The 22,335-nt window shown below is 44.8% G+C and overlaps 2 protein-coding genes across 2 annotated transcripts in view; one reads left to right on the top strand and one right to left on the bottom strand.

Moving 5' to 3' along the window:
• The window catches only part of LOC144772318 (uncharacterized), a 429,171-nt gene that overhangs the window by 153,376 nt on the left and 253,460 nt on the right, over window positions 1–22,335 (bottom strand). The window lies entirely within an intron of this gene.
• LOC144772319 (uncharacterized) overlaps window positions 1–22,335 on the top strand; it is a 197,283-nt gene that overhangs the window by 23,525 nt on the left and 151,423 nt on the right.

Raw genomic sequence — 22,335 nt, 5'->3', positions numbered from 1 at the left:
TACCCTCCCCTCCTGTACAACACAGTCCGGACTAAATAGATTTCAGGTTAGCAAATATCTCCGTATTATAGGTAGATTTTGTATAAATCTTTATCAAAAAAACAAGATCATAAAATCTAATGTATTCTATATTGATATAGGGTCTATTTTTGATAATTACAAAATTGTGTACATATTACGAAATATTGTGGTATAATTTTTAACATTATTCGTACTCCATGTTTTTTATATTTGGCAATTTTGCACATATTTATATGTGTATATATATATATATTTTTTTTTTTCATATATATTTTATCTATTTATTGTGAATTTTGTACACAGGTCTGGATTAGGAGGTTGTAAAATATGTAAATATGATAAATCAGCAATACTCATTGTAATGATGTATGATATATAGAGATTATGAATGTGGACTAGGCTGAAGTATGTTGTTTAGCTCTATAGGCCCGGGGTCATGTGATCATTACCTGCACTTTTAAAATCACGAGGCGAAATCGACCATGTCATGTGATCAAGGGCTCCAGGGCCGAAACGCGTCATGGCGAACGAGAGGTTGCACGAATAAAATTTGCGCTAAAAATACCTGGTTGGGTCCGGTTCGTTTCTTGTCTCCAGCTCTTTGGTGCAGTGACGAAGTTCTTGGCATATATATATATATATATATATATATATATATATATATATATATATATATATATATATATATATATATATAAAATTAAAAAGGCTTCCGACTGCATCCTCCTGGGTCTCTGCTACTTTTTTGGAAGGAGGTTTCGTGTACATATTTTGCTGCGTCAGCCAGAGACGCACTACAGAGACCCCTGCCTCACTTTGGGTACCGGACTTCACTGGCTTTGAACTCTTGCAGTTCGTTTTCTTTCCACTGCTATTGGATGGTCTGGGTCCCGCCGCGAACACCAGGAGGAGAAACAGCAGTTGTAAGAGTACTAATCTCACGCTGGGAAATTGTGCACTGTCACTTTAACCCCTGCTGAAAGAATTCCTGGACTACGTGGCTGAGGCAGTACGGAGGACCGGAGGAAGCATTTTGAAGATTGGGACTCCAAAGCAGGAAATTACATCCTTTTTAGGGCTCGGCCTACGCCCCCCCCCCCCCCCCCAGCTTCAGCAGGGGGCGGAGCTCCGAGCTCCTTTTGTTAAGGGCTTTTGAATCTTGCAGGAAAAATTCCTCAGTGCGTGAGCTTTTTCAGTCCTTTTTTTTGCCATCTGCATAGTGATTCGTCTTCGCTGTGCTGTCTTTCTAGTAGCCTTCATGCAATAGGCCATGTGTAAATCATTCTGGGCACTTCCGCCATAATCTGTGTGGTTGTGCGCGCAGGGGAGTGTTATAAATTTCAATTAGGAGCTGTCAGGGTGCCGCCGTAATAGAATCCAGATGGTTGGGCTTGTTCTGTGTCTCGCGTTTCCTCTTTTCATGCAGATCTGGTTTTCTTTACTGACTACAGCTGTGTTTATATAGACGGTGGCTTCAGTTGTGCAGCAGGTGCAGTGGCACCAGTGTGGTGTAGCTATCATTAGTGGAGCAGGGGCAGTGGCACCAGTGTGGTGTAGCTATCATTGGTGCTGCATGTGCAGTGGTACCGGTGAGTGGTAGCTACCATTGGTGGAGCAGGTGCAGTGGTAGTGTTGCTTAGCTATGATTGTGCAGCAGGTGCAGTGGCACCAGTGTAGCGTAGCTAACATTGGTGCAGCATGTGCAGTAGTACCGGTGAGTGGTAGCTACCATAGGTGGAGCAGTTGCAGTGGTAGTGTTGCTTGGCTATTATTGTGCAGCAGGTGCAGTGGCACCAGTGTGTGGTAGATGGCGTTGTGTAGCAGGTGTAGTGTTATCAGTGTTACTTAGCTATGATTGTGCAGCAGGTGCAGTGGCACCAGTGTGGCGTAGCTATCATTGGTGCAGCATGTGCAGTGGTACCGGTGAGTGGTAGCTACCATTGGTGGAGCAGGTGCAGTGTTAGTGTTGCTTAGCTATGATTGTGCAGCAGGAGCAGGTGCAGTGTTACCAGTGTGGCGTAGGCGTAGCTACCATTGGTGGAGCAGGTGCTGTGGCACCAGTGCGCCACATTGGTGTAACACACTCACTAACACACACTCACCCCCACAGACTCACCACCACACACTCACCACTACACACACAACCACACACACAACAACACACCACCAGCCGTCAGTGCACGCTTTCACCAGGGCCAAACACCACCAGCCATCAATGCACGCTTTCACAAACCACAAACACCACCAGGCGTACAACACCAGCCGTCAGTGCATTCTTTTACAAGGCGCACTCACCAGCAACCATCATGCATGCTTTCACCAAACACACACACCATCAGCCATCTGTGCACACTTTTACCAACCACACACCGACCAGCCGTCAGTGCACCCTTCCACCAGGCACACACACCTCCAGGCGGCAGTGCAGTCTTTTACCAAGCACACACACCACCAGCCATCATCGGTGCACAATTTCTACAGGCAGTCACAAACACACCACCAGCCATCAGTGCATGCATCAATTGTTAATGCATCCATAATTAACTATTGTAGCAATGTCAGTATGGTACACTTTACTTTTAAACATATTCATGTAAAGCACAGCATGCCACCATTGCTACAATTCCAATCTAACTCACATAATTCCACTACACACCACATGCACACACTCCATAACACATGGCGAAAACACATTGCCATTTACAATGCCATTAGCTCAAACTCAAATCCGAGCCCGATTGCATTTCCAATGCTTGTTTTCCTTTGGGCACACGCTGTTCCCTGCACCCCCGCACTGACAATTGTTTTTCATTTGTTTTTTTCCCCCCTGTGCACCACCTTCGAGGGTCCATCACATTGGATTCTGGGATATGGAGTCTTCTTTCAATTACGGGACTCCACACAGGTGCACACTTACTTTACAGGGGGTGGAGCGGATTTGTTACAGCAAGGTATAAGGAGGAGGGACTTACTTTCAGCTTGTGGCAATACCGATGGGATGCTTTGGGCGCTGAAGAAGGCAGGAGTCTGCCGAAATGCATTCGCCAGTTTCAAAATTAAAAAGGCTTCCGACTGCATCCTCCTGGGTCTCTGCTTCTTTTTTGGAAGGAGGTTTCGTATATATATCTATATCTATCTATAAATTTCTTTATTCAGCATTTCATAATAGAAATCCATAAAAGCATTTTTGTACACATTATAGCGTAAAAATCAGAAATACAACAATATTTACAATAAAAACATTTTTCAATTACAAAGGCCGAATCTTCTTCCGTTAAAGACAATTCATTATGCTTTTCTCTGCTTTAGAGCAGAGAGATATTCCTTTCTGAGTCTGGCGATTGTCCTTGGGTCTCTATTTTCATTATTCAGGGCCAGTTTAAGCTTAGTATGTGCCGTGGTGCAGCTATGATTAAACCAACCTTTTTTGTTTAAAGTTTCTACCTTTGATGTTTTTGTCAAAAGGCCCTTAATGACAGTTAGAATTTTACAGAAGTTTGTTATAACTTCCTCCTCTGTCAGTTAGATCAAGGCATTTTATGATGTGAGGATATGCCGCTTTAATCACTTTTTCAGTGATTTGCCCAGGGTCTATTGTCCCCCATTTTAGGCTATACCCATTTACCTGTGCCAATTGTAAATTGTTCTGATTCAAAACTTGGGCTATCGTTGTCTCCAGGGATTGTTGGTATAATAAGTTGAATTCTATCCTTATGGCAAGATGGTCACTTAATGTATTTGATAGAGTCTCAACATGTTTAATCTTGTTTGACAGCCCATCTGATGTGAGAACATAATCAACAGTGGACTGGTAGCCTCTCCCTACATATGTCGACTCTGGCTTTCTTGTTTTTGGGTTTAAGTTGTTAGCTATTATAAGTCCTAAGTCAGACATAAGGTCATTCATAGCTATGCCTGATTTGGTATGGCAGAAGTGAATAAGGGGAATATCCAGGTCCCTAATCATTTCACTGCAATTTTTGTTAAGGCAGGGGTGGAGATTAAAGTCCCCTACCCATAGGAAGAAGACAGTACCTTTCCCTCCTTTTGTCTGTCTAAGATAAGATAGTTTTTCATTTAGGTTTAATATTACTCTCATAAAATCTCCTTCCTCCAAGTTATTATAAAAGTTAATGAGTATAATGGTCTAGTTTTTTGATAGGGAGAGGGAAAGAAGCTGGAAGTTTGTGTCTAATTCAAGAGTGGTTATTTTTATTTGGACAGTGTTCGCTATATAAATAGTTAATCCCCCCCCCCTTTGCTCTGCCCATGTTCCCAACCAAAGCTGGCGAAAAAAAGTCCTAAAACCCAGAAGATGCAGTTCCATTGGTGACCAAGTCTCCTGGAGACATACAATTTGGTGTCTGTCTAGGAAACTTATGGCGGTACCGTCCTCAATCTTGGGGGGGGAGACCGGCAATGTTCCAAGACACGACACTTAAAGTTTGGGGGTCTCTAGTTAAAGTCTTAGTTATTTGTGATCCACTATGAGCCTCTAATTCCCTTTTTGTGGAGCTAAGATGTTTTTTATCCTGTAGTGGTCAGTCAACTAGCTCGAGGCCGCTATATCTATTAGACATTGGGATACCATTCCAACCCTCCCAGAGTGGTGGTTCTCTATAGGGATCCCTGTGGTAAGGTCCTCCCCAATCATCCCTTTCTCTACCCCAGTGTTGAGGGCCTACTGTATGCCAAGATCCATCGTAATGAAAACCATTTCGATTTCTCGAGGGGTAGAAGAAGGAAAGGCGCTTTGTTCCTATAGCCCCAGTTGGGGTTTGGTAGTCCCATGAGCAGATGTGATCAACTAATCTGGGATCATCGAAGGTGATGAGAACACAATCACCATGTATCGTTTTTTTTACCGTGTCCTACCTAAGGGGCTCTTCTTACCATTAGGATCTTGGGTGAACAGTAGGGAGGAGGTGGGCGATTTACGTTAACCAGTGTTGAATCTTGTTCTTTAGCGACCAAGTTGCTTCATTTGTTTGGTGTCCCAGTTCTGGTACACCAGTCATTACGACTGTGAAAGGAGTGGCTTCCGGTGGGAGGTTGACGGGGAATCTTCCGTCGTGGGGTCCTCTGTCCCATCCTTTATTCGACTGTGTTGGTGGTGTTTTTGAATCTATATTATTGTGTGTCGAGTTAGTATTAGTGATATTAGTCGGATTATTACTTGAGGTGTTGTGTAATGTCTTTTTTTTAGTCACTAACGGTTGGACTGGTTTAGCTACTGATGGAATAGGTTGTTTGTTTGGAACATTTAAGATTACAGAAGGCTGCTTCACCTCCCCTGTTTTTTGTCCCAATTGGTTTGTTTTTGTTTTTGCAGGAGTTGTCAGGTCAGCTAATGCTTTTTCTATTTGCCCCAGTCTCAGTTCTAATGGTTTGAGTAATTGTTTAAGAAGGTCTCCAATTTTAGTTAGTAGGTGGTCATTGGGATCAGTGTTAACGTCTGCCTCCTTACCTAATGGGAGGCCAGTTATAATTTCGCCGATAATAGGAACCGAGGTATCAGATAGTGCCTGGTGAACAATCACATTGGGAATTTCCTGTTCTCTTCTCTGTGGTATGGTAGTTCGAGTCTCTCCTGTCTTATTAGAAATCTTATATGTTTTTTTTACTTTTGATTATTCGGGACAAAAACAAATGTTCTTGCTTATTGCACCCTCCCTCCTCCCTCTTGACTGTCTTAATTCCTCTGGGGTAGTTTCAATCACCAGATCTGGAGTGTTTTCTAAGTCCAATGATAGTTGTGAGTCGGAGAGCTGTGAAACCGATAGATCCACTGTGTTTGGAAGGCTAAGCCTTTGACCACATGCTTCACTCGGTCCAGGGTCACTACGTTGCTCCGGCGTTCGTGCATCCGCAAAATGGCCCATAGAGGATCTTTTAGCGTTAGCTAGATCTTGGGACACTCTGCGTTCTATCAAGGAGATACTTTGATCTATAAAGGTGTTTGCTCTCGTGATGAAATTATCTATAGGACCTGTTATTTGTCCCTCCTTAGCGACAGTTTTGCTTCTACTACCTCGTGTAGACATAGTAGACATTTATAATACAGTCTTACAGACAGATAGGGGAATTTGAGGTATATGTATGCAAGCAGAACCCCGATTTTAATAAATCCCAATGTAGAGGATAATAGGGAATAAATGTGCAAAACAACAAGTTAGCGGGGTGGCCCAGTCCAGTCTATAACAGTCTCTAACGGGCACAAACGGGCCCGCCCTTGGCCCGGGCTTCGCCCAGCGCCGCCCGCGCGCGTCCCGCGATTGCGGGATTAATGCTCCTAAAATAGAGCGGGGGGAGGGGCGGGAAGAGGCACCAGGTGCGCGCGATGCCAGGAGCGCTGAGAACCCTGGTCCTCGCAGTCCCGCTTCCCCACAGTCAGCAGCAATCCAATCAGGCGTCACAGGGACCCGCTCTTCAGGTCAGCAGATTCCCCAGCAAAGAAGAATGCCCAGAATGATCCGTGTAGCACAGGGACTCAGGAAGCGTTTCTAGTGCCCAGACGACTTTGAGCGGGCAATATATATGTTATAGTTAGGCTGCCATTTCACTTGTACAAAACTAGAGAAATTCCGTGATGTCACTGACCATGTCTGAGTGATGTAATATGTGAGGTCATAAGGAGAGCATTGCCGAGGCACGAGTTATAGTTAGCTCAGCTAACCATAACTGCTGAATTTTACATGTGAAATGTCAGCCTAACTATAAAGTCCTGTGTAACCATGGTTTTTTCACAGAATTTCTAATGTTTTTAGGGCTCGCCTGCTAATGCGCTGGCGCATAGCTGGCGAGCTATATTGTGGCTTAACCATCTCGGCGATTTGTTGCTGTGCCTGAGAAAAACAAGCCCAATGCGCAAGCGCGTGCACATCAAAGCCACCAGCCCCCCTCCCACAGGCATCTGAAGATTCCCCCAGCCGGCATTTCTCCTCCCCTAATTATTCACTGCACGGCCGGCCTGCACATCAAAGGCTGCTGCTGCCGTGACTCGCATTTCTCCTCCCTCCTCCCCTTTCACTGCCCAGGCCGGCCGTACTTTCACTTTACACGGCCGCCAGTCCGTGTCTCGCTTTATGCTGGTTAACACGAATGCTATCGGTACCATTAAGACATCCCCTACAATAAGTAACGCATTATTCCTTCATTGGAGATCTCCAAAAGCATGCTACGTTGTCTTTCACAGCCAGTCTTCAACGCGTGTTACCTTTGATGAAAGGATAAAAAAAACATGTGGCTGCTTAGGCGAAGAGGCATTTAGTGCAGACACCGGAAAGGTGCTTTTTCATAAAGCAACGCATGGTCTCCCTCCACAGGGGACATGAACAAACACGTTGAACATGTGCCACTCTCCAAGACTGTAGGTCAGCCTGTAGCTCTTCACTGGCTTCAGTCACGCAGCTCTCCACAGAGAACGTGCGATGACAGCGCAAATAATGCTTTCACGCCTATTTTATGCAAGATACTCGAGCAGCAAAGAATGTATAACCATTCTTATTTTACTTTGTTGGCCACATCTCACTAACGGCTGTCGTAAGCTGGTGGAAAGATTTCATACCCAGTAATGGTCCCTTTTTGAAACTATTTTTGTTTTTTAACTGGTATTGTAGCTTGGAAAGCAAGCTGACCAAACAAACAAGACCGAGCTCTCTCTTTTCTTCACCCTGATCTTTTCTGATTATTTCTCGTGGTGTACCCGCAGATGCAGTCTGCGTGTTTCGGTCCGCCTTTCAGCTCCCTGGTTGAATGTCTTCTAGCTTTCCCTCATTGAGTTTCCTGCGCTGCCTTGCTGGAAGGCTGCGAAACAGAACAAAGTGGCTAGCCAGGATACTCTAAATTCAAATTAGAACCCACACAGCCCATATGTACTGCGTGACCAAGCCATTTGTTTAGCAAAACATTTATTTTAGTTCATGATCAAGTTTCAAATTCATAAAAACATGTCATCAAAAGGAAAACACTGTCAAAAACAGTCAAGTCAAAAGCAAAAACAAACAATTGTGTGCACAATGAATACAAAATATGCAAACATTAATACTGAATATTCAAACATTTACATGACACCAAAGTGCAACTTGAAATACAATACATACATTCCAAATCAATTGGGATCAAGAAACACTCCATAAGACATAAACGGAAAGACCAGTCCTTTAACTAAAATACCAGTGGACAGGCGGAATTAGGGGTGGAAAACAACTGCCTGCCTGTCTCACAAGACCTGTGACTAAGTATTCAGTCTGATTGCACGCAAGGGCCCACGACAGTGGAGTAAGTTGATCCCTAGCTGCACCCTGCTTTCTTGTCACAGGCTGGGGGTCAACGCGTTTCGAACCAAAATAATTAAAGGTTCTCCTCAGGACAGGGACTGGGTACGATCTTCACTGTGAAAAAAATTGAAAGGGGTGGTGTCAAACTGGTAATGTCACAATTTGAAAAATCTCTCTGTCTATCCATAAGTACGAAAAAAAACAAGTTACCTGCACCACGAGCAAAAAGGAATTGCGGGAGTGGAGGTAGACTGTAAAGCAGGACAATTAATCTGTGAAAAAATAAATGAAATGAGTAGCAATCAGGGCGATGGAATCTACTACTTGGGCACACTCGCCAAGCTAATGTGTTTCTAGGCAAACAAGTACCTGAATGGAGTTGAGAAGGTGTCGAAACACAGGGCGCCCGCGAAGCGGTGCGCTGTTGAGAGGTAACAGGGTTCACATTCCTTGTATCAGCTGAGGAGGAAAAATGAGGAAAAATAACCCGCATCAAACAGTGAACACCAATTAAGTGGCCACGAATCAATCCAATGATTTGCGGCGCTTCTCCTACCTGCACGCCGTATGCCAAGGGAACCGGCTATGTTTGAGACAAAGTCGAAGAATCTTTATTAGGTTAATAGCGTTTCCAGCGGGAATAATTCTACCGCACAAACCGCTAAAAAGAGCAGAAAAGAGGCGCGTTTGACATAGCCTGGTACAACGAGTGTTTGATCTGCAAGGGTCAACTAAAGGTCTCGGAAGACGAACTTACATGTGCACAGGGGATTCAATCCAGGCAGCGGCCGAAGGCATTCAGGGAGTCCTTGACGCGGGCTCGTTTGAGTGATACTAAATGCTGGCTCAATGGAAACACAGAAAGAGAGGGAGGACAACGGGTGGTTCTAAGAATGCTGGTACTTGAAGTCCCACCGGGCAGACTAGTGAATCTGAACCACAGTTTGACATTATCCCACAGAATCTTTGGGCATTGCCTAAATGTGTAAACATTTAGGCAATTGGATTGTGGTAAAGAACTACACCATTTCAATAACAAACCCCCCTTTTTAAAAAAAAAACTACCATGCCACTGACTTGTGGTCATGGTGAGTGGTATTCTCTAAACAGTGGCGATGTTTAGTCTCCATTGGCTTCATAATACCTATGAGGCCCTAGTCCATTGTCATCATAAATGCGCTCAGATGTGGTGTCTGCGTTTGCACATACATATTATTTGTAAAGACTCCAGATTTGATCTGTACAAAATGCGAGGTATATTTTCAATCATGTGCCCTTGTACAAAAGACACTGTTCGAATTGTTTACACATTTGAAGCTTAACCCCGACAAGACCGAGCTGGTCTTGATCAGAGGTGCCTCTAATCCATGGAACTCCAACTTCTGGCCCACATGTCTGGGATCCCCTCCTTGCCCCGTTGACTCTGCCAAAAGCCTCGGGGTTATCATCTGTAAAGATCTTTCGATGAAGCCCCATATCAAATCCGTGGTCTCCTCTGGCTTCTTTCATTTTCGTAAGATTCGCAAGATCTCTCGCTTTCTTACTGTGGAGGCCCTTACTCTGGCACTTCTGGCTCTCGTAATTTCCAGAATAGACTATGCCAATTCTCTCTATGTTGGCATCCCTGCCTATCAGCTAAATTGTTTGCAGCTGGTACAGAATCAGGCTGCCAGACTGATTTTCCACCAGCCCAGGCACCATCATGTCCGCCCCCTGCTAAAAACCCTCCACTGGCTCCCGGTAGCCAAGCGTTGTGAGTTTAAATTATGATGTATTATCTTTAAAGCCCTGGCCCTGCCTTCATCTCCTCCCTCCTCCATCACTGTTTACCATCCCGTAACCTTCATTCCACTCATCTGGCCCTGCTTACGACTCCTACTTTTAAACGCAAGAAGCATGGAGGGCTTAGATTCTCATTTCTTGCTCCCTCCTTTTGGAACGCACTCCCTCTGGAGTTTAGACTTACCCCCTCCTATGCCCATTTCAGGTCCCTTCTGAAAACCTATTTGTTTCGTTCAGCATGTTTAGGTCTTACCTTTTCCTCTGTTCTGCTGCCCTTACCTCTCCCTGTGTGTCTCCTTATGCCAATAGCGCCAAGAAATCATTGGGTGTATGTGCGCTTTATAAGAATTTTACATAACTCAGCGCAACCACAGCATCACTCAGCGCAACCACAGCATCACTCAGCGCAACCACAACATCACTCAGCGCAACCACAGCATCACTGGTTCAAATATGTTCTTTCAATGTTTCAAGCTGTTTTCAAGCTTTCACGCTTTATTACAAATCACAAAAAGATGTTAATATTTCACTTCTGTTCTTGGATTTTCTTCACAATAAAAAACACTAAACATAATCTTCACAAAAGTTATTTACAAAAGTTTAAGCTATTGCCATTACAAATTAAATACATTATTTAAGTATTAATTATTTTAAAAAATTAAAAGCCATTGTTATTTGTAATATCAATACATCTAAGTCACGTAAATACAAAACATGTTGCATTACAAATGCTATAGGTGTCACATTTGCGAAAGTTATAACTATTGGCATTGTAAATGACACAGCTATTAATTTAGCTATTTTAAAAAATAACACATAAATTAAAAAAAATTCATTTATAAGACCAATAGCTCAAACTTTCCTAATGCGAGCCCTATTGCATTTCCAATGCTTGATTTAGTTCCATTTACTAACTATAACACTCCGGTAACCTTTAGTTTTTTTCCAGTGAATTTCTCAGATTTTTCAAATTCTATTTCCCAACTATAACGTCCATGTAATCAATGATTTTTTTATTGAATTTTTAAGGGGCTGTTTAAGGTGTCAAACATGGCTTTTGGCATTGTACAGAGCAAATTTTGGAGCACATATTTGCATCTTTTGAGCATCACTATCCTTGCCATCGCTACCCTGCCAGTAGCTGAGAGGGAGTCCATTCCAGAATTTCACTGACTCTTTGAGGCCATCTATGACTTTCCCTGCATTAAAATTGTATTGCTGTTCCGTTTTGTGTTTCACATGTATACCAAGGTAGCAAAAATGGCTGCTCTCCCATTGAAATCCAACTTCCGGAATGTTTGATGACTCCTCCAACACTAGAGCTGCTAGTGGGAAAACAACAGTTTTTTTGGCAATTCACGTGTAGGCCCGATAACCCTCCAAAAAAGCTTAGTATGCCCCAGAGCACCGGGATTGCCTCTTCCGGGTGTCGAACATACAACAGTACGTCATCTGCATATAATGAGACGACAAGTGTACGGCCACCTACAGGTACACCCCACTGATTCGTGTCCTGTAATAGCCCGATTGTGAGTGGCTCCATCGACAGGGCAAACCAGAGCGGCAACAGTGGACATCCCTGTCTTGTGCCCCTCTCAATAGTAAAGGCTTCCAAAATTAATCCCCCCACTTCGAATCCTAGCACCTGGTTGATGGTAGGCTGCGTCTATCTCTCATGTACAAAACCTAGGGCCAGCCTTCAGAGAGTCAGGGCATGAACAGCAGCCCATTTTCTAAAAACCAACCAACACAGCCTTGTTATTGTTGTCTTAGGGGCATTTTATATTTCAGAGAGGCAAGAAACCACCCATTGTGGAAAGGGAGACCAGTAACAGTGTACTATTCGGAGCTGCCAGAGATCAAACATCGTTAAAGAGACACCAGTAACACTAGCATTCAGCGCTGCCAGAGATCCATCACCATGAAAGGGAGACTAGTAACACTAGTATTCTGAGTTGCCAGAGATCACACATCATGAGAGGGACATCAGCAACATAGTAACAGTGATCCAGTTAAAGGACAGGATGAAAATTTCACAGTTGGCAAATTCCTCCAAGATGGGCCCCTATACGCATTCAAGTTTCCTGACCGTTTCACGGGGGTCAAGTTTTATTTTCACTTTGATCTGGATTTGCTAATGCCTAGCTAACCTTCACAGATCAACACTCTTCCTTTGGACAATGGACCATTAGTCGAGTAGTTGCTGGTGAGATTAACAAATGTATTAATTTTATCTTGTATCTCTCAATAAAATAATCACAGACTCTGGGTAAGATTCAAATAATTTTATCTAATCACTCCGTCAAAATGAACGCTCATTTGTACAGATTCACAGTGCAAAGTCCATCAACTTTCATGGGAGAGAATAATTCATTTATCAAAGTGCATTCAATGTATAGACTCATTCATCAATAAATGCATTAGGAGTGATAGATGATGAGACAAAAGACATGAAAAATCATACATTTGCAAAAGACATGCAAATGTAAGACAGAATAATATTTACCAAATGGTGAAACGGGGAAACCCAACCCTCTGGCCAAAGGACTGTTGGGGGTCTCCTGACTTAAGAATCAGGTGACAGGAGCAGGATAGGATCATTCTTACTGCACTTCTCTAGAACCCCAATGCACCAGAGCGCATCCCTCTCTTACACACTCTCCCTCCTCGATATTCTTCCGCAAATATTCAATCTAATAAGGCTGTCTTTCAGGAATGAATCTTCCCAGTCTGTTCTCTTCTTTCCAGCAGCAGCTCTCGCCCACATCTCTCTTAGCATCAATGTCAACGACTTTCTTCACGTAAATCACTCTAGTTATACTCTTTAATTCTGCATGTCCCACCCTCAAAAGTTGCAAATATCAATGAATCATGGACTGTGATTGGACAGGGGAAAGTGAGTTGTCATCACCCCATACTGTCATGTTTAATTTCTTAGCTAATTCTTTGTTTAGCAAAACCCTTCCCCTTTAGCTCATTTATTAGGGCTCGCCTGCTGTGCGCATGCGCATAGCTGGCGAAGCTCTATAGGGGCTTAAACAGCGTTTAACCAAGCACGATTACACTGGCGATTCCACGGAGTGCATGTGCTTTTTAGGTCATTGCGCAAGCGCAAGCCCTAAAAAGCGCGTGCACAATGCCACCAGCCGCCTGCCTGCCTGCCTCGCATTACCACATCAAAGGCAGCCCTCCCAGCGCATTTCTCACCCCCTAATTATTCACGGCCGGCCGGCCGTACTTTCAGTTTCACGGCCACAGGCCGTGTCTCCTTTTATGCTTTTCTCTTCGTCTTTTTTCTGTCTCTGATTCTCCATTTCTCTGTGCCTTTATGTTCTCCTCTCTCTCTCTGTCTGCTTTTCTTTTTCTTGCAGCCTCTCTCACTGTCCAGCTTTCTCCCTCAATGTCAGTGTAAGTCCATAATTGTGCGGTAAACACAGCAGTCACAGAATCTTCTAAATCCAATCACCCTCACCATTTTTCAATTACCAATTTATTAAAGGAGAGTTAAAAGAAGCTTAAACATTATATATAATTCCAATCAAATCCCAGTGCCAACTTCACTTTTTAGAAAACTGCTTTTTCAAGCTAACTTTCCCAAACTTAATGTATACCATTTAAAATACACAATGGGTACCATGCGTACATAATATGGCCCTACTTTGCATCTTAGGGTTCCTGTGACATTTATAAACCACTCTGCCTCGTCACCTTGTGGTTCATGATATTACTAGAACCCCCTCATGGCAATATCGGGCCACATTACCCAGTTACATGCTATGTTCTCTCTCTCTGATTTTCTCTTTCTTACCGCCTCTCTCACTGGCCAGCTTTCTCTCTCATCGTCTCGCTATCTTCCTCCCTCTCTTTGGCTCGTTTGTCTCTGATTTCTGCATTTCCCACCTCGACCATATATGTCTCTCTTTTCGAGCCCTGGACCTGTTTTTCAGTGCTACTCTCTCGGTGCCTCTCTAAATCACTTCTCCAGCCTCAGTCTGTCTCTCTCTTCTTTGTGATTCTTCCCCCTCCCTCTATTTCAGGTTTTCAGTCTTTCTCTCCATCTTTCTCTCTGGCTTCCGCTGTTCCCGTATTCTTCTCTCGTCGTCACTCTCGTTCCCTCACTCATTTTCATACCTGTCCATTTTATTTCCCTCTCTTCATCCTTTCCGCTTATCTCCACTTCATTGTTTTCCTCTTTTCCTCCCTCTTTTCATTTTCCCCTCCCAATTTTCCTCCTTCCTCTCCCAGTTCATCCTTACTGCTAACCCTTCACCCCAACTAATTCTCCTCCCACCTATCTTCGTTCTCATTATCACTTTCTCATACTTACTCATCTCTCACTCTCCTCACTACAGCACTGCCTCTCTGTCCCCCATCGTCTCTCCCACTCTCACTTTCTTTTCGCAGTCTCCTAAAATCTCTAATGCTCTTTTGCCTTCTCACTTCCTTCCCACACCCACGCACCTGTACTCTAATCTATTGAATTAACTCCCCACACACTTTTTGTATCCCTCTCCTGTTTTCTCCTCCCCCTCTGTCTTCTCTCTACCCCAGCCCCTCGCTCACTTTTAAAGTTCCCCGCGAGCCTTCTCTTTGGCTGCGGCCAGTGCCTCGCAGCACCCCTTCTCGGCGCTCTTTGGAGCCACCGTCACACCGCTGTGCGGCTCATGGCTGCCGGCACAGCCTTACTACCCATTAGCCGCCTGGCGCAGTCATTCTTGCACTCATGGGCCACGTATAATTGTCCGTCTCGGCTACAAATTGCCTCTCCCCGCAGGCCCATTCGCATAAATCCTTCAAGCTCGTCCAAACCTGCTCCAGAGTGCGCGAGCGCGCCGCACGCGCGCCGAGAGCCAATAATGGGTAAATCTCCACTAAATGCTTCCTTCAATTAAGGCAGGGAAAAAAATAATAATCTCCCGGTTTTATGGCACAAAACATTAGCAAATGCAGAATCATTTGGGGGGAGCGGAATGGGTTTTTTTTTGGCAGGGACGCCGTGTTACATCATGACGCCAGAATGCAGGCTCGTGAAATTCATAGAGGGTTAGTGCACGTTTTGGTGATTCTCCTCCCCCCAGTGTACTTTTTTTAAAAACTTGTTTAACTTGTTTAATCACATTGACCTTTAACATTTCTCCCCGTTTGGTGCCCTCCCTCTTAACACCAAAATCTACACTCCTCCCACCCCCACTTCCGGGTTAAGTAGAGTGCCCTTCGTCATCGGCCGCCCGGGGTCAGCCTCTCCCGGATCCCCTCTATAGCCGCAGGGGCCACGGTGATCAGCCCACCTCTCCTCCTCCCCTGCAGCAGCTGATCTATCACTGCAGTTCACACCGCTCTGCAGGTAAAGCCCTTTAATGCCTTTGTGCATTTAGAGGTGACTCATTGGTTATGCAGCATTTTCCATTGTTGAGAAAACCAGCCTGAATGCTGTCCTTTTGACCACCAAAAACCCACCCAATAACAACGATTAAGCTGTTAAAAACGTTGTTTGCGCTTTGAAGGTGCTCTCCAGCATGTTCAAGAACTATGAATTCATAAAGATTATTAACACCAGAAGGATCACTTATGACATTTGACTGGTTTTTGCACTTCACTTTACTCCTTCAGTACGGCTGTTGGATAGATTTTTAGGTCTCGCCTATCCCACTCACCCTCACACCCCCTCACTCACCCTCACACACCATCACAGCCCCCTCACACTCGCACCCCCTCACTCACCCTCACCCTCACACCCCCTCACAACCCTCACACCCCCTCACTCACCCTCACACCCCCTCACTCACCCTCACACACCCTCACACCCCCTCACTTACCCTCACTCACCCTCACACCCCCTCAGCCTCACAACCCTCTCACCCTCACACCCTCTCACCCTCACAACCCTCTCACCCCTCACCCTCACCAGCATAGCATAACAAAACATAGCATAGCATAGCATAACAAAACACAGCATAGCATAGCATAGCATAAGAAAACACCGCATAGCATAACAAAAAAAAGCATAGGATAGCAAAACATAGCATAGCATAACAAAACAAAGCATAGGATAGCAAAACAAAGCATAGCATAACAAAACAAACATAGCAAAGCAAAACACAACATAGCATAGCATAACAAAACACAACAAAGCATAGCATAGCAAAACACAACAAAACATAGCATAACAAAGCATAGCATAACAAAACATAGCAAAACAAAACATAGCAAAACAAAACAAAATATAGTATAGCATAACAAAACCCAACAAAACATAGCATACATAACAAAACATAGCAAATGACAAAGCTATTAATTTAGCTATTTTAAAGAATAACACATAAATAAAAAAACTTTGATTTATAAGACCAATAGCTCAAACTTTCCTAATGCGAGCCCTATTGCATTTCCAATGCTTGTTATTCTGCCTTAGTATTTTCCTATGCGTCCGATGTATCAATTCAAACCGTTCCCACAACAGCTTGTCCTTGGCTCTTGTCAGCCTGTCAGCGGTACGGTTAGCTTCTTCACCGCACATAAGGCCCAAACCTACACTATTAATAAAAGAAACATAAACATATGTTAATTTCTTAGATATGCGATTGTCACTGTTCACCGCCCACTTCTACTCTATTCCTTGTTAAATTCTCCTTCTTCAGGCAAAAGCATTAGCAGCAACGGCATCTTTTGAAGTTCAGGCAAGCATATGCCAAGCACGCGCTGCCTCAAGATCTAAGATTAGTAATTTTTACGCATGCGTTGGAATTTCTCTCTCAAACGAGTTAGTCACATGGTTATTTACGCGGTTCTGGTTTGCACACACGCAAAGCATTTGCCGGTTTCAAGCGGGATTTGAGTTACGTTGCAAATTATTCTTTGTTATTCGAATGTGCGTAAAGCTCTTTTCCCAGTATGTAAATGTCATGTGCATGTTAGTTTTCTCTTAGTTATTATTTCTTATTTATTAGTACCTGTTAATGAGAGATTGATCCAAGCAAGTTTCTTTTCCTTGAATCCTTGCTCCATCAACAGTCTGAGCTGCCAGAGATCACACATCGTGAAAGGGACATCACTACACATTAACAGTCTGACCTGCCAGAGATCACACATCGTCAAAGGGACATCAGTAATACATTAACATTCTGAGCTGCCGGAAATCACACATTATGAAAAGGGCGAGCAGTAACACTGTAATATTTTGAGCTGCCAGAGATCACACATCGCGAAACCAGAGGTTCTGAAGGGAAGGGGCACTCATTAAATATTCCAATGTTTTCAGGCTGTGCCAGGCAGACCTTACCCAAACCAGGGATTTTCCAGGGGTTAATCCTCCCAAAGAAAGTTTTGAAATAATTGTAGTAAAGCAGTGCATTTCATCACAATTTCTTCACAACTGGCTGCAGAGCCTATATCAGAGTGTGGTGTGTGTCATGGGAATTGTTTACTTCATGCTTCCAAGAAAGTAGAGCTACAAAATTACTTTCACATATGTGCACAAATTATTATCCAAACTATCACTATTAGTGATTCTACTCAGACATAAAAACAAACTGCAGTCTCTGACAGGCTTGGGCATGAAGGTTCCCAAACTCATAAGGGTTGAAAGGCCGTATTAATGCCAATACAGCACTTTAAAGTTCTTGTAACCTAACAAAACAACCAAACTCTTGGGTATTTACACAGTTACAGTATCAAATATAAATGTGGATCATCACTGCAAAGAAAGAGCAACGTGGGCGCAGGATCAAAACATCTTAGTTCAGTTTTGCTGTTATTGTGAATGTTTCTATCGAGTTATAGCATAAACGCCTCTCATAGCACCTAATTTAATTTTATAGATAGATTGGGGGGGATTCGACAGATGACCACACGGGGAAATTAAATAATGAATTTTCCGTTGTCTGTTGAAATCCCCCCCCCCCCCCCACACCGCTCTTACCTGCACGGGCTGCTGCTGCATGGAACTTTACACTTACTATAGAGCTGCCCTTACCATTCTCACCCTCAAATAGCTCATTTTCATTTTCTGTGCTAGCGTGAGGCGCTGAAGTACAATAAATGGCTGGTCAAAGCACAAATTTGACTTTTCTGTGGTATGGGACTCAGTTGCATCAGGTCACAAGTCTGGTAAGCTTTAAATCCTGGGATCTCATTTGGATGTCTCGCTAGTGACGTGATATAATGACCATATAAAATGTGTTGAGCAACTCACACAGAAGTACAACCTTCACCATTTCCAGTTTTTCAGATTCCTACAGCTCCGCCACACTCTCTGCACACAATGAGGCTCTGAAGAATGTCCCAGAATTGATCCATCCGAAGGTTAAAATTAGGACTAAAACCCCTGGGACGTGAGGACATTTCTGGACTGTATAGGTCCCCAGTCCTTAACTGCACTAATGGGCAAGACGAGGGCAGTTTGGGAGCAAAACCTAGATGAGCTGGATGACAAGGATTGTCAGGAGGCAAAGATAGCAGCACGGTTCCAGGCCATCCCCTCAAATAGCAGAGCAATACAGTGCATTTACCTGCACAGGATGTCCTACCCCCCTCCCCCATCGGGTGTGGAGGAAGGGCAGCAGCAGTAGCCCGGTTTGTACATAATACAAGACCCGCCCTACATTTTACCATGTGATCTGAGACTGTCCATGTATAACTTGGCCAAAATCACACACAAGCCAAGTAACCTTGAACCTAAAGTTGCCGTTCTGGGCATGAGGGAGGCTGGTCCTTTTCCATTGCGCAAATATTGCATGCAGGGCTTGGATTCTTGATAACCAAGCATGATATTGCGGGCCACTGATCACAGGCAGAAGCTCCCTCTGTCTGTGAATGGCAGAGCGGCATGAACTATTGTGCGCCCACAGATCAGGCAGTTTATAGAACAACGCTGCAAAAAGAAATATAAGAAGATCTGGGGTGCATGGACTGCTCGTCATGGTTTGACGTGATTATACGTGAATCCCTGTGGTTCTCCAGTACACTTTTTTTTAATATATCAAGTCGATTCATTAGAGATGTAATTGCCAGACACGCCCCTTTGCCTCGGTTCAGTTGACCTACATTTTTGTAATGTATTGCTATTAAACTAATAAAAAGTGATATAAAAACTTTAAACAAGAGTTTCTCTGTCGGTAATAATACATCTTATAGACACGTCTAGCCACAGATTCCTTACCTTTGAACTTCCAGGCATCCGGCTGGATCCAGAAGATTTTTGATAGCAGTACCCCTGTGCCCTGATAGGCGTCGGTCGGCTCCACGTGTCTGCGTAGGCGTCTGGGTTGGCGTGACATCTGCGTCGTCTATATAGGCGCCACCCCGGTGCGCTGACATCTGTTCTTTTCTCAGTGCGCCAGCCAGCGCAGATCCATCGAAGAGAGCTACCCCAAGTCACTTTTTGACAAACATTGTTAGACTTTTTGTCAACTCTTTTTGTTGTGCTATGTATGTCGAGTAAGAAAGACTCAGTGATTAAGCCGTGCGGTGCCTGTCACAGCGCCATGTCAGTCACAGACTCCCATTCAGTGTGTCTATGGTGCCTGGAGCTCGACCACGACACAGTTGTGCTCCAATTGCCAGGCAATGCCGCCGAAGGCTTTGAGGGAGTGGTCCCTAAAGCTGATTGCAGCTCCGCGTTGGCGCTACGGAGGTCACCTCCTTGATCTCGCTCCCAGTCTCGGTTGAGGGGATGGTCCAAGCACCGCTCCAGGGTTTCAAAGTCTTCCTCGAAGTCCTTGCAATCAGGTGACAAGCACCACAGACTTCACCCCGTCCATCACAGGATTCTTAGGAACCTCGACATTTGCAACTCCTCTCCATGTTTCCCTCGCTTTCCAGTGCCGGAAGCGACCCCCGCCCATCTAAAGGAATTTTATGATGCCATGTGCGCCATATTTGGATGGCCTGATCCTGCTGGAGAGCCTTCGGGCCCGCAGGCTCAGCTGAAGGAGGCCGGTGGGTTCCATGCCTTTAGCTCTGGCCACGGTCTCTCCTGGATCTCCCCTATCATCATTTTGACGACACGTTGTTCACCCTGCCCTATTCTGAAGGGTAAGGCATGGAGGATGAAGATTGGGAAGGCAGCAGGGTCCCTTAGAAATCCTGCAACCCAATTATGACCTGGACTGGTATGAGGACCTGGGTCATGCAAGCGGCCTGGACACCTCTCCAAATTCTAGAATTATGTCTCCCCCTAACCAGGCTACGGATGAGGGAGCTTCATTTGCAATAATGGTGCAGCTTCCTATGGTGGCAGTCATGACTAATGTCCTGACAGAGGTCCTGCAGCCGGGTGTCTCTTCCTCTGGACCCTCGCTGCCTTTCAACGAGGCCTTAACAGATGTTCTACTGGGCACCTGGCCCAAGCCCAGCACAGGAGCTCCTGTGAAAAGAACCATTCTCCACCGCCCTGCACTGGCCTACCCAGCTTTCCTCTCTACCCACCGCACCCCACAGAGCTTGGTGGTCCAAGCCTGCACTTCCCATGGCACATTCCCTTCCTCACCCCCGGACAGGGAATCCAAAATGCTAGACAATTTCGGTAAGAAAATCTCTTCTTCCAACAGTCTAACATTGCCTCTTGGGCTGTTACTCCCATTCTCTATGGGATACATACGTTTGCGCAAGTGCTTCCCAGAGTCTGTGAGGAGGACCGAGCTCTCCTCTCCCAAGCCATTACAGACGGGAGAGATGCGGCTAAGTTTGCCATACAATGTGGCTTAGATACAACAACCTTGATAGGCAAAGCAATCTCCTCGATTGTGGCTGCGAGGCGTCAAGCCTGGCTGAGGATGCCTGGCTTTTCAGGGGATGTCCAAGCTAACCTTATGGACATGCCCGTTGATGGCTCCCGTATCTTTAGAGACAAGGAGGACGCAGCGCTTGAGCATTTTAAGAACTTGGGGGCTACAACCAATTCCTTAGGCCTTTCCACATCATCCAGGCCTGTGTCTGCTTTTGGCCCCTGTCGTGGCTATGGGAGGGGCTTCAACCGCGCCAACCCTACTCCGGCCAGAGGACCCCGCAAGTCCAGCAACTGCTGTGAGGCCGCGGATGTGGTCACCCAACCCCGTAGAATGAGTAGCCAGAAGTTAGGTCAAGCAACAACCCCTTCCTCCACCGCAAACCCTCCTAGTCTGATCCTCTGGATCATGGATGTCCAGTTGCTGGCAGGATACGGCTTCACCGCCACCACTGGGGAGATATCACCTTGGAAGGGTGGGTGCAGCAAATAGTCCGAAGGGGCTACTCCCTCCCCTTCGAGAATACTCCTTTCTCCATGCATTCAACTTACGATTGGTTGACGGAGGATCACCTTGCCTTACTCCGCAACGATTTCAAGACTCTCTTGGCCAAGGGATCCATGGAGAGGGTCCCCAGACCAGAGATAGGCTGTGGTTGCTATTCCCTCTATTTTCTGGTTCCGAAAAAGCAAGGAGGCCTTCGTCCTATTCTAGACCTCAGAGCCCTCAACTACTTCCTCAAACAAGCATTTGCAATGCAATAGGGCTCGCATTATTTACGTTTGAGCTATTGGCTTTGCTAATAATAATGCAACACCAATAGCTCAAACTTTAATAATGCGACAAATGCTTGTTTCTTTTGGGATTCTGGTCACCCTAGCCATGCAGCTCCTGCTGGGAGGTGACGGCCTTGACAGTAACATTTCACTTAACCTGGGCCCTGGGGTTATCATAACACTGAGGTAAGAGATGTAATGTTAACATACTATTGACTTTCTACTCGCAGTGTTTACCTCTTTCATAGCTCTTGAGGCGAGTTTGCTGCTTAGAGCATTTGAAGGCTTCAGAAAAGGATAAACTGATTAACTGCTCGCCCCTCTTCGTTCAACCTATTTGAAATATTCGTATATTTTAACAACATTTAAAAAAGAACAACTATTTTTTATATTTCTGCCAATGTATTTCTGATAACGTTCAATTAACCGACATATCCGGTCAGCTGCTTGTGTAAGTAATCGTGTATTCTAAAGATATGCAGTTTAATAGCCTCGACGTAAATGTACATTAGGGTACTTTTGGGCCGAGGCCGATTGGCTTTGTCAATGCTTATTGGGGAGGCTGCGGTTTTTGAGATGCCAGAACAACCCCAGGGCTGAGGCAGAGTCACGTCTCAGGGAGCCTCGCACCAGACTAGAGAACAAAAATGTAGCTCTCCAACTGAATAAAATAAGACATGGCTTTTCTAAATGTTGCTTAAAAAGTGCCTGGTGTTTCTCACCAGCAAACGTTCCAATCAGGGCATAATTGTA

Source organism: Lissotriton helveticus, chromosome 8 (genome assembly GCF_964261635.1).
Source record: "Lissotriton helveticus chromosome 8, aLisHel1.1, whole genome shotgun sequence".
Taxonomy (NCBI): Eukaryota; Metazoa; Chordata; class Amphibia; order Caudata; family Salamandridae; genus Lissotriton; species Lissotriton helveticus.
The sequence above is the reverse complement of the archived record's forward strand: the minus strand, read 5'-3'. Positions and strand labels throughout refer to the sequence as shown.